The sequence below is a fragment of the Melanerpes formicivorus genome, unplaced genomic scaffold (genome assembly GCF_026170545.1).
Source record: "Melanerpes formicivorus ecotype bairdi unplaced genomic scaffold, bMelFor1.0.p_v2 SCAF_133, whole genome shotgun sequence".
In the NCBI taxonomy this organism is placed as follows: Eukaryota; Metazoa; Chordata; class Aves; order Piciformes; family Picidae; genus Melanerpes; species Melanerpes formicivorus.
The window spans coordinates 956,378-971,784 of record NW_027142485.1 but is presented as its reverse complement, the minus strand read 5'-3'; the positions used below and the strand labels follow the sequence as shown (position 1 = coordinate 971,784).

Sequence of the window (15,407 nt, the reverse complement as noted above, 5' to 3'; positions counted from 1 at the left end):
GGTGATACACCCTCTTTTTTTCCCTCAGTTCCATTAAAAGTTCATGAACCATCCAGGCTGGCTGTCTGCCCCGGCGGCTCATCTTCTGGCACATTGGCACAGCCTGTCCCTGAGCCTTCAACAATTCTTCATTGAAGTAGGTCCAGCTCTCCTGGACCCCTTTGTTTTTAAGGACTTTATCCCAAGGAACCCTCTGAATTAGTTCCTTGAGTAACCCAAAGTCTGCCCTCCGGAAGTCCAGAGTGGAGGTCTTCTTGCCGCCCCTCTTGGCTTGACCAAAAACCGAGAATTCAATTATCTCGTGGTCACTGGACCCCAAACACCCTCCAACCACCACATCACCCACCAGTCCTTCCCTGTTGGTGAAGAGGAGGTCAAGCATAGCCTTGCCCCTGGTAGGCTCTCGCAGCACTTGGGATAAGAAGCTGTCCTCCATGCATTCTAAGAACCTTCTAGACTGTCTCCTCTCTGCCGTGTTGAGTTCCCAGCAGATGTCAGGCAGGTTGAAGTCACCCATGAGAACAAGGTCCGGAGATCTTGAGACAGCCCTAAGCTGCCTATAGAATGCTTCGTCAACATCTTCCTCCTGGTTGGGTGGTCTATAACAGACTCCAACCAGGGTGTCTGCCCTGCTGGTCTTCCCTCTAATTCTTATCCACAAGCATTCAACCCGATCGTCCCTAATCTCCATCTCAATGGCATCTAGTGTCTTTCTGATGTACAGGGCCACCCCTCCACCCCTTCTTCCTCGCCTGTCTCTCCTGAAGAGCTTGTAACCGTCAATTGCAGCGCTCCAGTCGTGTGAGTCGTCCCACCACGTCTCTGTGATGGCAACTATATCATAATTTTCCTGCTGCATCAAGGCTTCCAGCTCCTCCTGTTTGTTACCCATGCTTCGTGCATTAGTGTACATGCACTTCAGCTGGGCTGCTGGTTTCACCTCCAACTCTAGCTTGTCGCCCCCAGACTCTTGTCTGAGAGGACTCTCTTCAGCCCCTTCCCCCTTCGAAACTAGTTTAAAGCCCTGTCGATGAGACCCGCCAATTCCCTACCCAGGATTTTTTTATCTTTGGGGGACAGTCCGTTCTCATATACAGTGATCTTTCCCCTTCTCTGGGACAGATGTACTCTATCTGTTGCCAGCTGGCCTGGTGCAGTGGAAAGTTTCCCAATATCAAAAAACCCAAAATTCTTTTGACTGCACCAGCCTCTAAGCCACTTGTTAACTATAGCTGCTGACCTGTTCCTTACTGTATTCCCTCCTGCAGTTAAAGGTATTGATGAAAAAATTATTTGTGCCCCTGACCCCTCAACCAGGTCTCCCAGGGCCCTGAAGTCATCTTTGATAGCCCTGGGAGTTCTGGTTGCAACATCATCATTCCCTAACTGCATAACTAGTAAGGGGTAGTAGTCAGAGGGCTGTACCAGTTTAGGCAGCCTACTGGTAACATCATTAACTTGGGCTCCTGGCAGACAACAGAGTTCCCTATGAGATGGGTCAGGCCGACATATAGGGCCCTCCATTCCCCTCAGAAGGGAATCACCAATAACAACTACCCTCCTCTTTTTATTGAGGGAACAGGTCCTGATGCCAGCAGAAGACTGTTTGACCTTAGGCTGCTTTGCCTTAGGCTGTTTAATCTTAGGCTGCTTAGCTTTAGGGAGAACCCCAGATGGTGTGTCCTCCGGCATCAGGACCACCTCACCCTCAATTTCCAGTGCTCCATATCTGTTTTCTAAGAGCAGTGGGGAAGGTGAGGGGAGGCAAGGAGGTTTAACTTTGTATTATAATACAGCACTGAGTAATGAGCACTGTGTAGAAAAGATTGGTTGTAGCTCACAGTAGATATCAAGACCATGGAGTCTAGAGATAGAATTTTGTTTCTGTTCAACAAATCTGTATATACTGAGAAGTGCAGTGCGCTATTTGACCAGCACTGTAGGGGGTTAAAGAGGTGTTTTACCTGTAAGGTGCACAGTAAGTCACCATGGGCTCCTATATAGACATGACATGTATTTGCTACCTGCTGATATCTCTTTGTAACAATAGCTCTTACTGTGCTCCTTAGGCAAAGATCTATTGCTCTCACTGCTTACCTGTTTATGAAGCCCTGGGGAATAAAAATCTTCCTTTTCATAATGTGTTAATGGCTCATTAACTGTCAAATCACTGCAGTTCCTTAACAAAGAATGATGTCATCCAGCAATAAAGGAAAATAAGTTTATAGACAAAGTGTAATTAGAACTGGCAAAGCTGCTCTTTGCTGTTCAGGAATATATACTTTCTTGCTGTTTATTTGTGGTTATTTGTCTGTAAGAATGGATCTGAATAGGGAAAAGGCACAATATTTTACTCAGAAGAAAAAGGGGGTGGGGGAGGTAGGATAACAACAAAAACAGCCTCTCATGGTCACACTGAAATGGAACAAACTGAAATTGCTCTTGAACTCTGCCTGGGGAGCTGAACTGAACTGGAGTAAGATCTGTAACATCTTGGCTTCAGCATTATTTTATTGATTGATGCTCACAAGATGGATCTTTTGGTAGACCCAAGCTCCTTGTCGAAGCCTCATCTACAACCTGAAAGGAGGTTGTAGACAGGTGAGGGTTGGTCTTTTTTCCCAGGCAACCAGCACCAGAACAAGAGGACACAGTCTCAAGCTGTGCCAGGGGAAGTTTAGGCTCGAGGTGAGGAGGAAGTTCATCACAGAAAGAGTAATTTGCCATTGGAATGAGCTGCCCAGGGAGGTGGTAGAGTCACCATCCCTGGAGGTGTTCAAAAAAGGATTGGACATGGCAGTTGAAGCCATGGTTTAGTAGTCATGAGGTGTTAGGTAATAGGTTGGACTTGATGATCTCTGAGGTCTTTTCCAACCTTATTGATTCTATGATCCCTGGAAGCATTCCAGGTCAGCCTGGATGAGACTCTGAGTGACCTGATCTAGTTGCTTACTGCAGGGTGGTTGGACTAGATGACATTTAAAGATCCCTTACAAACCAAAGTGTTCTGTGTTCTGTGGTAAAGATGTAGTAACAGGACTGTGTTATCTGTGAGGCATCAGAAACTGCAGTTTGCTCTCTTCGTTGCTAATCATCACCATCCCTCAGCACATTTGAAAGTCTTAATTCTTCCTGTGGTGAAATAAAAGTAACTGGTAACATCATGGACAATTTACAGAAATTTAGTGTGATGTTAAATATTTCAAGTCAAGATCTGTCATATGCATACTTTTTGACAATGCATTGAGCTGTTAGCCTCCCTAGAGCTTGAACCCTGATGGTATTCTTCTTAGAAAAAGCATTCAGATTTATACATGTTGATTTAGATCTCTATAATGTATGTGTCTACATGTGTGCTAGGTGGCTAATCTCCCTAATGGTCAGTAGAAAAGAGGTATTTGATAAGACAAATCTGTTTCTACACCTCCTACAGTGTCTTAATTGCTTTCAGTTACAGTTGGATCAGGGAGCTGCTAATGACCTGTGAAATCATTAGAATAGAAGTTTCATTTTATCCAAGGGCTGCCTGATGCCCTACCTGAGCAACTGGATTTTAAGGGTGAGCTTAGACATCATTTGGTGTGAGCAGATCCTTTTTGTCTCTCAGCAGACTGCTGGTCACTGAGGTTGCTTGTAAGCATTTTCAGGCATTTGATATACTTTAGCATATCTGAGCCATCTATATGAGAGTGGCAGATATGAGCACATGAGCACAGGATATATATGAGACCTGTGTTTCTATGCAGTCCTCTGGAGGCCAGGTGGGACACTACTATGTCTCAAATGTCTTTGACATGCTATGCATGGGCAGCTGATAACAATCTCCAGCAGAGGTCGTCTACAAATCAGCTGTTCCTGGGGCAATAGGGAACCAAGGTAATTTTTACATCCTTCTTCAGTGTTGTTTATAGACACAGTGAATAATTCTTGCATGGTGAGAATGTTTTGACTGCAGATTAGGTCATAAAGGAAATGGTAGATGCTCTGTCAAATAGACAGTGGATAAGGACTGAATAAAACATCATGAAGAGGGAGGAGTGCTGAGGTTTGCATTGATGAGGAAGAAATTATCTGACCAAGCAGATAACTTCATTTGTCTTGTAACTTTTGTATAATCCTTTCACCTTGTCTTGGTCCTTAGCAATAAAAGAAAGAACATTTTCCCTATTTCACATGCAGCCATCACAGTTTAAGCCAAAAAAAGACTAGACTGATGAAATTCTTCCAGAAAGGCTTCCTGAGTTCAGTGAGACAGCTTCATCAACTGTCATTGTATCTCTCTTGTATCTGTATTCACATTGCACTGGTACAGAACTAATCTTTTCTTCCCCTGGTTTATACACTCACAATCATGTAAATGAATTAGTTAATGATAGGCCAAGGGGTCTTGTTTTTTCAGAAGAAAGAGGGTAGGTTTAGATTGGACATAAGGATGATGTGGGTGGTGAGCCACTGGAACAGGTTTGCCAGAGAAGCTATGGATGCCCATCTCTGGAAACATTCGAGGTCAGATGGGATGGGGCTCTGAACAACTTGCTCTAGTGAAAGATATCCCTGCATGTGGCAGGAGGATTGCACTAGATGATCCTTAAATGTCCCTTTTAGCCCAATGATTCTATGAAAATTAATGTCCTGTGCTGTTGTGCAGTACAAGATCTGTTTCAGTGTGGCAATGCCAGCGACAAGCAGTGTGAGCAATCTGGCAGTGCAGGCCTAGAGTCTGACATGGTGGTAGGCCATGCTCAGCATAAATGCAGAGCCAGCTAGCAGTGTAGCAAAACAGTGCTGTGCCTGCAGCATGTAACTAAAACAAGGCATTGGTAGCTATAAACATGGAAAGTTATCTTGGGACAACAGGACATGCACCTGCATCAACAAACCTTGTGTGTCGTTAGTAGTTGGACCAATAATCTATAATAGTGCGATGTGTGGTCACTCCTAAGGAACCAATGAAGCCATGCCAACAAGGCACTCCGAGTTTATAAAAGCTGTAGAAGTTCCCTTGCTACGCACTTCTGCCTTTCCTGTCTCTTCTTCTTCTACAATTTACTTTACTGTGCTATACTCTCACTACAGGCCTGCACCACAGACCTGCAACACTGGAACAATAAAGGAACAATACTCAATCATATTGGTCAGCCGTATTGATTCCAAACTCCGTCGCCCATATCTGGCACCCGAACATACATGGATTCTCGGGAGCCTTGGACTACAATACTGCTCGACACAGCATAAAGAGGTACGTACGAGCGATACGGAAAGCCGGTCAAAATAGCACTACCCCATTGCTGAAAAAATTAGCAGCGCGCGCGCTCAAAAAGGAAGTGAATCTCACCCTGGCCCGGTTAGCGACCGGAGGACGGGCAAGGGGAAGCACGGCAAGAAACAGAAGAGGCTGTGCTAAACGCCCTCTATCTATCCTCTCTGTGAGAGGTATTACTGGCAATTCTGGGATCTTAAAGGGCTATTAGCCTGAGCCCGGAGTCATCCCCATGGCAAATAAGCTTTTACTTCTGAAGCACGGGATGAAATTGCAGCCCAGCTGTGGGATGAGGTGCAACATACTGTCGAGGGTTGAGGGGAAGTCCAGGCCTTCTCCCCCACCCCTGTAAAGTGAAGGGAAAGAAAAATGAAAGAAAGGAAAAAAAAACCCACAGCTGGATTAGCAAGGGAATGTGCTATATTTACAAACAGGGCTGCAGGAGATATATATATATATATGTACACAATTTACAGTATTTACAATATATACAGAAATATACAACAAAGAAACACAGGAATGAGATTCCCTTCCCCCGCCAGGAGGAAGGGTTTCCCCCTGTACCCTCTTCTCTCCCCTTTTTCCCCAAAGAGGGTTAGAAAGAGAGAAAAGAAATAATTGTTAATTAAAACAGAATATGGTTAGAGCAAATGTGTTAGTAGAGGCCTTATCTGTTTCAAGGTCAGTCTGGCCGAAAGCCCAGAAGCTGTGAGCTGCAGGAAGGACGGGGAAAAGTGCAAGACTGAGTGAGACCAGTCTCACTGGGAATCAAAACCTAAGGCAGTGCTTCTACTTCTCCACCAATGAAATTAGTTTAGACCTGTCTTGTTTAAAAAACATTCGGCCATGGTGTCCCTTTCTTAAAGGCACAGCCTCAAACGGTCACAGTCCACCCCTTCTAAACAATTTCATTGCCTGTTCATACTGTCTATCCAATCCAAGACGATATTTACAGTTCGTAAGTAAACTTCATAGTCCATTCCGGCTATACTCAGATAGAGATGATTCAAAAGTCCAAGAAAATCAGAAAATGAGAAAAATGGAAAACAGTTTACTTCTTCACCGACGAAGCGAAGAAAAGGGAAACAGGGATTCTCAAAGTCTCCTAGTTGACTCAGGGCTCTCAGGGATCTCAGGGTTCATGCACTGTAGATTCCTTGTAGATTCATCCTTTGGACGCAGTGTAGCTGCACAACAGTTTGAAATTAAACTCTCTCAGCTAACATTAAATTTCTTTGTGGCATACACTGAATTTCACTACTCTCTTGCATTACCCAATAAGTGTGACCTGGACCTTCAGCTGAAACCACCCCTCGGACAGGTTTAGCCTCTCCTGAGGGAGAAAATACCCAAACGGTTTTACCTAACAGATTCTTTTCTCTAACAACAGGAATTCTTTCACCTTCTACTTTCCATAGCAGTTCTGAATGTGCAGGTCCAGCTCGGTTCACTGAACCTCTACTATTTACCAGCCAGTTTGCTTGTGCTAAATGTTTTCCCCAGTTTTTCAAAGATCCACCCCCCATGACTTTAAGAGTGGTCTTCAACAAACCGTTGTAGCGTTCAATCTTCCCTGAAGCTGGTGCATAGTAGGGAATATGGAATATCAACGCTATACCGTGCTCTTTTGCCCAGTTCTTTACAACGTTGTTCTTGAAATGAGTTCCGTTGTCCGACTCAATCCTCTCTGGAGTTCCATGTCTCCACAGGATTTGTCTCTGCAGACTGAGAATGGTGTTGCATGCAGTTGCATGTGGAACTGGATAAGTTTCCAACCATCCAGTGTTTGCCTCTACCATAGTAAGCACATATTGCTTACCAGCACGAGAACGTGGTAGAGTGATGTAGTCAATCTGCCAAGCTTCACCATACTTGTACTTGGACCATCTGTCACCATACCTCAAGGGCTTAAGTTGTTTTGCCTGCTTAATAGCAGCACAAATGTCACAGTCATGGATGACTTGTGTGATAGCATCCATGGAAATGTCTATGGATCAGTCACAAGCCCATTGGTATGTTGCATCTCTGCCTTGACGTCCTGACGAATCATGAGCCCACCGAGCTAAGAATATCTCACCTCGGTGTTTCCACGCGATATCAAGATTAGAGTCCATGTCTACTTGAGAAACTCTTGCAGCTAGATCTGCCTGATGGTTGTGTTGCTGTTCCTCAGTAGCTTTGCTCTTAGGAATGTGAGCATCAATGTGTCTCACTTTCACTGGAATTCTCTCGACTCAATCAACAATGTCTTGCCACAGGTCGGCTGCCCAAATGGGTTTTCCTTTCCTCTGCCAACCACTCTTCGTCCAGTTCTTTAGCCAAACCCATAGAGGGTTGGCTACCATCCATGAGTTGGTGTAGAGATAAAGCTTTGGCCATCTCTCACGTTCAGCTACGTCAAGAGCTAGCTGGACAGCTTTTACCTCTGCGAACGGACTGGATTCTCCTTCTCCATCCTTCGCCTCTGCAACTCGGCGTGTTGGACTCCACACTGCAGACTTCCACCTTCGCTTGTTTCCAACAAGATGACAGGAACCCTCTGTGAACAAAGCATATTTCTTTTCATCATCAGAAAGGTCGTTGTAAGGAGGAGCTTCCTCAGCACGAGTTACTTTCTCCTCTGGAGGTTTAGCACAGTTGGTACCTTCAGGCCAACTTGAGATCACCTCCACTAGACCAGGTCTTTCGAGATTTCCCATTCGAGCTCTCTGTGTTATCAGAGCTATCCACTTGGACCAGGCTGAGTCTGTGGCATGATGTGGTGTGGAGCCTTTGCCTTTGAACATCCAATTCAAAACCGGTAATCTGGGAGCTAAGAGAAGTTGTGATTCAGTTCCAATCACTTCAGAAGATGCTTTTACTCCTTCATAGGCAGCTAGAATTTCTTTCTCTGTTGGAGTATAATTAGCCTCTGAACCTCTGTAACCTCGACTCCAAAAACCAAGAGGTCGTCCACGTGTCTCACCTGGAGCATTTTGCCACAAGCACCAGGTTGGACCATTGTCACTTGCAGCCGTGTACAAAATGTTCTTAATGTCTGGACCATCTCGGACAGGTCCCAGACCCATTGCTTGAACTACCTCGTGCTTTATCTGGTCAAAGGCTGCTTGTTGTTCAGGTCCCCAGTGGAAACGGTTTCTCTTTCGAGTCACATCATACAGAGGTTTCACAATCTGACTGTATCCAGGAATGTGCAGTCTCCAAAATCCCACTATCCCCAAGAAACGTAAGGTCTCTTGCTTGTTTGTGGGATTTGCCATGGTAGAGACTCTATTTACCACATCCACTGGAATGTGTCAGCGTCCATCCTGCCACCGCACTCCCAGAAACTGAATCTCTGTGTTAGGTCCTTTTACCTTGTCTCGCTTGATGGCAAAACCTGCATCCAGAAGAATGTCAATGATTTTGTTACTTTTCTCGAAGACTTCCTCAGCAGTTTTACCCCAGACGATGATATCATCGATGAACTGGATGTGTTCTGGAGCACCACCTTTCTCCAGAGCATCTTGGATTACTGCATGACAGATGCTTGAACTGTGGATCCAGCCCATTGGCAATCTGTTGAAAGTGTACTGGATTCCTCTCCAGGTGAAAGCAAACTGAGGCCTGCATTCCTCTGCTATGGGAATAGAGAAAAAGGCACTAGCAATGTCTATGGTAGCATACCATTTGGCCTCTTTGGATTCCAGCTCATACTGAAGTTCCATCATGTCCAGTACTGTTGCACTCATAGGTGGTGTTATTTCATTCAGGGCTCGGTAGTCTACCGTCAGACGCCAGTCTCCACTCTGCTTCTGCACAGGCCACACTGGACTGTTGAAAGGTGAATGAGTTTTGCTGATGACTTTCTGACTCTCCAACTGACGAATCAGATTCTGAATGGGCAACAGAGAGTCACGGTTGGTTCCGTATCGTCTGTGATGCACAGTCTGAGAAGCAACCAGCAATTTAATGTCCTGTATCTTATGTTGTCCCACAACTGCAGATTCATCAGAAAGCTGAGATCTAGCAGACTGCTTCAGATTTTGTCCATCAATTTCTGCAGAAGCTACTCCAAAAGCCCATTTGTAACCTCTAGGGTCCTTGAAACGCTCTTCTCTCAGAAAATCAATTCCCAAAATACAAGGTGCGTCAGGTCTGGTCACAACCGTATGCTTCCTCCACTGTTTACCGGATAAACTTATATTAACCTCCACCTTACTTAACTCTTGAGATCCACCAGTGTCTCCCAAAATAGTTATAGACTCTGCTCCCTGATAATTTGATGGTATTATGGTACACTGAGCTCCTCTGTCAACCAAGGCCCTGTACTTCCGAAATTGTGAAGTGCCAGGCCACTGGATGTACACATCCCAATAGATTCTATTATCTCTGTTATCCCTCTCCTCCCCCTGGCGGGAGGCAGGGCACCCCTAGGTATGGGGAACATGCCCACATGTGCATTGAGCTGGAGCCACTGTTGGAGCTACTAGAGTTGTTCTGGGGAACTGTGGAAGTAACAGCTACCCTTCTGGTATTGCTACCTCAGGTTCTGCCACTTTGCAATTCACGCAGTCTCCTGAAAAGATTAGAAGTTGGTTGGCCATCCCAGCGGTTCATGTTCTCACCAAACTGATCACGCAGAGTTATCCAAATAGTTCTACGTGATTGCCTTGGTGGTCTGTTTTGATTTGATCTCTTTTGGAATTACTTCCTTGGAGGATGTGTATTCCTCTGTGACCGGTTGAGGCTGTGCCTTTAAGAAAGGGAATATGGTGGACGGAAGTTGGTAAACAAAAAGAAGGATCCAAACTAATTTCATTTGTAGAGTGGGAGGAAGCACCTTCTGAACTGGGAGTGCAGGAGGGTATCCTGGGCATTCCAGTACTTTTATCTTCAGTCTTTCTTCCGCTCCTCTGCCGAGCAGCAGCTCTCTCTGTGCTGGGCTTTCGGCCAAGGCTTTGACCTTGAAAAACTGGTAGACTGCAAGGCCTGTATTAACTGCTTTCCAATTAACACATAACTGCTTCTAACTTTTTTTCCTCTTTTCTCTCTCTTTCTAACCCGCTCTGGGGAAAGGGGGAGAATGGGGGGAGCGAAGGTGGGGAACCCCCTCAGCAGAGGGGGGAACTCTCATTTCTGTGCTACTTTATTGTATATCTTTGTATATATTGTAAATTTTGTAAATTCTATAAATTCCCCTGCATATCCTGTATTGCTTTTGTAAATATACAGCTCCACTGCTTTGCTAATTCAGCTGTGAGTTTTTTTTCCCTTTCCCTTCAATTTTTTTTCCCTTTACTTTACAGGGGGGAGGGTGGAGGCTTTTTGGCCTTACCCTTCCAACCCTACGACAGATGAAACTTGTATCCACCTGGAGGAAGAATTGTAATTACCCCTTTGTGCCAATTGGGATATGGAATTTATAAATTCATCCTTTAACTCTCTCATGCAATTCTGTATATCCCCAGACATAGTTTTAATGGCCGAAACCAAAGAAACACGTGTCCTCCAATTGCCTCATTTGATCACTGAATTGGCCAACCGTGGGAGAAGCTCCACCATAATTTCTTGACACAATTCTGCTTGCCAGAATGTTTGCATAATTAGAAGGAGCAAGTTTGATGATCTTTTTAGCAAGACCAATACCCACAGGAATGTCATCAGGATTCAGAGCTTCATGTTCACCATAGAGTAGCTCTCTAACAGCAAATTCTCTCAAGCGCTTAATTCCCTCATCTATGGTAGACCAGGGTTTAGGATTCCATGGAAGATCATCTCGGGAAGGGTATCTCAGGGCACCCACCATTAAAAGGCGTATCCACAGATTAACCTTATCGAGAGCCCTGCCTAGATAGAATAGAATAGAATAAACCAGGTTGGAAGACACCTTCAAGATCATCACGTCCAACCTATCACCCAAGACCACCCAATCAACTAACCCATGTAACCAAGCACCCTGTCAAGTCTCCTCCTGAACACCTCCTGTGACGGCGACTCCACCACCTCCCCGGGCAGCCCATTCCAATGGGCAATCACTCTCTCCGTGTAAAACTTCCTCCTGACCTCCAGCCTGAACTTCCCCTGGCGCAGCCTGAGACTGTGTCCTCTTGTTCTGGTGCTGGCTGCCTGGGAGAAGAGACCAACCTCTGCCTGTTTACAACCCCCCTTCAGGTAGTTGTAGAGAGCAATAAGGTCACCCCTGAGTTTCCTCCTCTCCAGGCTAAGCAGCCCCAGCTCCCTCAGCCTCTCCTCATAGGGCTTGTGTTCCAAGCCCCTCACTAACTTCATTGCCCTTCTCTGGACTCGTTCCAGCAAGTCAACATCCTTCCTAAACTGAGGGGCCCAGAACTGGACACAGTACTCGAGGTGTGGCCTAACCAGTGCAGTGTACAGGGGCAGAATGACCTCCCTGCTCCTGCTGGCCACACTGTTCTTAATGCAGGCCAGGATGCCATTGGCCCTCTTGGCTGCCTGGGCACACTGCAGGCTCATGTTCAGCCTACCATCAACCAGCACCCCCAGGTCCCTCTCTGCCTGGCTGCTCTCCAGCCACTCTGACCCCAGCCTGTAGCACTGCATGGGGTTGTTGTGGCCAATGTGCAGAACCCGGCACTTGGATGTGTTAAATCTCATGCCGTTGGACTCTGCCCATCTGTCCAGCCTGTCGAGGTCTCTCTGCAAAGCCTCTCTACCCTCTAGCAGATCAACTCCTGTCCCCAGCTTGGTGTCATCAGCAAATTTACTGATGATAGACTCAATGCCCTCATCCAGATCATCAATAAAGATGTTAAAGAGGATGGGGCCCAGCACTGATCCCTGGGGGACTCCGCTACTGACTGGCTGCCTGCCAGCCAGTCTATCTATTCCATTATCCTTCGAGAGAGTTCCTAACTGAGCTGCTGACTTGTCTCCAACTGTTAGAGCTGGAGCAACTGTATCATAACACCTACTAAGCCAAGCTAGATCTGGCTCCTTATCTGCCCTGGCGTAATCTTTACGGACATTTCGCAATTCTTCCCTTGGAGAGATACAGTCCGAAATGTCATCTTCTTCCTCTTCCTCAACTTGTTGTCCTAATAATCCTGCTGCCATTTTCTCAAGGACCTCTTTAAGATGAGAACCACCTTTGCCAGCTCCTGTCCTAGGTGCATCTCTATCCTGTTTTGCTCTCACTAACTCAGCTAGATCTTTAAAACAAATCTTCTCTTCCTCCTCAGCAGGATCTTTTCTAGTAGAGGGTCCCTCACCAGGATCAGTCTCCTGCTCTTCTCCTCCATTAGCTCCTGGATCAGCATTGGTCTTTCCACTACTAGTCTTTAAAGGAGCCACCTTAACTGGAGCTGTGTTTGAATTTACAGCCACCTTAACAGAAGCTGACAGGTCCTGAGATAAATCAGCTGCTGGGGCAGTGGCTTCCGGTCCCACCGTGCAAGAAGACGAAATTGATGTTGCCCCGTTAATGGCCGGAGGAGAAACAGGAGGAGGAGAAGGAGGAGACGCCATATTGATATCTGCCACCACCCCTGGCAGCTTGCCAGAATCAGCGGCAAAACCGTTCAGGGCAGCTTTTCCAATTAACTTTTTAGCTTTCTTTTTAACTGACACAGATTCTCCACACACCTCATAACTAGACGTCTCTGGGACTGACCCAGAGCCACGCCGCCTCCTCTTTGATCTATTTTTAATAATAAATCACACTCTGGATATCTTCCTCTCCCGACGCAAAGAAAACAGTAAATATGCAATCACCATCACCAGCAGCAGATTTACACACATCACATAAATCACCTTTGGATCCCAGCCATGATTTAAAGTTACTCTCTCCTCCACTGGGATCTTAAACCCTTTTATCTCAATCGGGAGCGTGCTAGAGGTCACATTTCAGTATCTCGCTGGCAACAAGAAGTCCACACATTTTGCATACCAGAGTCTGAGTCTATACATAAACCACAAATAAATTGTCCGTACCAAATATTTACCCAGGTAATCCAGAATCAAACCCAAACAATATCTGTAAACCTGAGCCCCAAAAATTGAAAAAAATACATGCTCCAATATCCACAGCACCTTCATGGTTGCTAATCTGGCTATAAAACACTAAATCAATAAAGCAATAAATTAAGCTAATTATCCGCCACACATTGGGAAGCCAAGAAAAAAAAAAGTCGTATGGTTGAGGGGAAGGCCAGGCCTTCTCCCCCCCCGTAAAGTGAAGGGAAAGAAAAATGAAAGAAAGGAAAAAAAAACCACAGCCGGATTAGCAAGGGAATGTGCTATATTTACAAGTGGAGCTGCAGGATATATATATCTCTCTCTCTACACAATTTACAGTATTTACAATATATACAGAAATATACAACAAAGTAACACAGGAATGAGATTCCCTTCCCCCGCCAGGAGGAAGGGTTTCCCCCTGTACCCCCTTCTCTCCCCTTTTTCCCCAAAGAGGGTTAGAAAGAGAGAAAAGAAATAATTGTTAATTAAAACAGAATATGGTTAGAGCAAATGTGTTAGTAGAGGCCTTATCTGTTCCAAGGTCAATCTGGCCGAAAGCCCAGAAGCTGTGAGCTGTAGAAGGAGGGGGAAAAAGTGCAAGACTGAGTGAGACCAGTCTCACTGTGAATCAAAACCTAAGGCAGTGCTTCTGCTTCTCCACCAATGAAATTAGTTTTGACCTGTCTTGTTTATAAAACATTCGGCCATGGTGTCCCTTTGTTAAAGGCACCACCTCAAACGGTCACACATACTTACAAAAGAAGCTTTTCGCTATAGCACCATGTGACGGATCGTCACGTGCATCGTAATCGAAAAAAGCAGAGCAGACTACTACCGATTCAGTTTCTGCAGCGTTTAGTTCTAACCGAGATGAAAAAGGGAGACTCGGAAGGCACCCCCCGCCCTCCGCCCCCCCCTCCTCTCTCCCTGCACATTGTCTGCTGCTCCGTCAGCATCCTCCTCACAATTTCAATTGCCCGCTACTCCTTCTACACGAATCGCGGCTCTCTTATTGCTGTCCTTTTGCGCGGAAAAATCTGCTCCTGCCACATCAATAGTGGCAGAAGTGAATCCCAATCGAACAGATAAGGTGCGCGAAATCAAAGTGGAGGTCGCTACGCATTAAGAATGAAGAAGACGGCACGTCCGCCATCTTGGCGAGCACACCATGTTTATTAGACACCACCACAGCTGTCCGCACCCAGCAGAGAAACCCATAAAAAAAAGGCAACACCTGTGGCTCGGCGTTTTCGATCCCCTTCATCAACATCTTCCTCTGATACCGCCAGCAACAGCTTGGACTTGGAAGATGAGAGGACCGATGCTGGGAGGCTGCACAGTGCTGACTCTACTCTGCAACTCCTCTTGGAAAAGATGGAGCACTTGCAGGCTCGCAATCACGGCACTTTTGCACCCCCACCCCGCCCGCGAGCCCCGGCCGCTCCGATGCTGGTCCCACCCTGGCAGTTCTCGTGGCGATGCCTCCCGCAACCCCCCATGGCCCCTGCGAGTATCTGCGGCTCCGATCAAGGCGGCATCGACTGACGCACCGCCGATAACAGCACTGACACCAGCAGCAGCCACCCCCATGGCGGCGGCAGAAACGACCCCCCGGCAGTTTCAGCTGCGCTACACGCCTCCCGCCTCCTACATTCCAGACATTATCAGCAGAGTATAGCACTCCGACGGACGGAGGCTCCAACTGAGTCCCGACAGGGTGATCAGGAGGTGGGAGGGACATGGAACTGTCCCGCTGCGCTGGTGGAAAGGTATTGTGGGAAAAGTAGTCACAGATGGCAGATGAGGTTGCTAAACCCCTCTCTATTATATTTCAAAAGTCCTGGCAGTCTGGTGAAGTCCCCACAGACTGGAAAAGGGGAAACATTGCCCCCATCTTCAAAAAGGGCAAGAAGGAGGAACCAGGGAACTACAGGCCAGTCAGTCTCACCTCTGTGCCTGGAAAGATCATGGAACAGATCCTCCTGGAGTCACTACTCGCTCAAAAGAATAGTGAAGAGGTGATTGGGAACAGTCAGCATGGCTTTGCCAAGGGCAAATCCTGCCTGACCAACCTGGTGGCCTTCTATGAGCAGGTGACAAAATTAATAGATGAGGGGCGAGCAACTGATGTCGTTTACCTGGACCTGAGCAAAGCCTTCGACACTGTCCC

At 46.4% G+C, this 15,407-nt stretch overlaps 1 long non-coding RNA gene across 1 annotated transcript in view; it reads left to right on the top strand.

The window, feature by feature from the left end:
* LOC137456614 (uncharacterized) overlaps window positions 1-14,488 on the top strand; it is a 29,503-nt gene extending 15,015 nt beyond the window's left edge. The window contains exons 2-3 of the long non-coding RNA XR_010991059.1: window positions 5,077-5,239; window positions 12,601-14,488. This is a non-coding gene — a long non-coding RNA (uncharacterized lncRNA). The remainder of the gene's footprint in view (window positions 1-5,076; window positions 5,240-12,600) is intronic.
* Window positions 14,489-15,407: the final 919 nt, after the last annotated feature.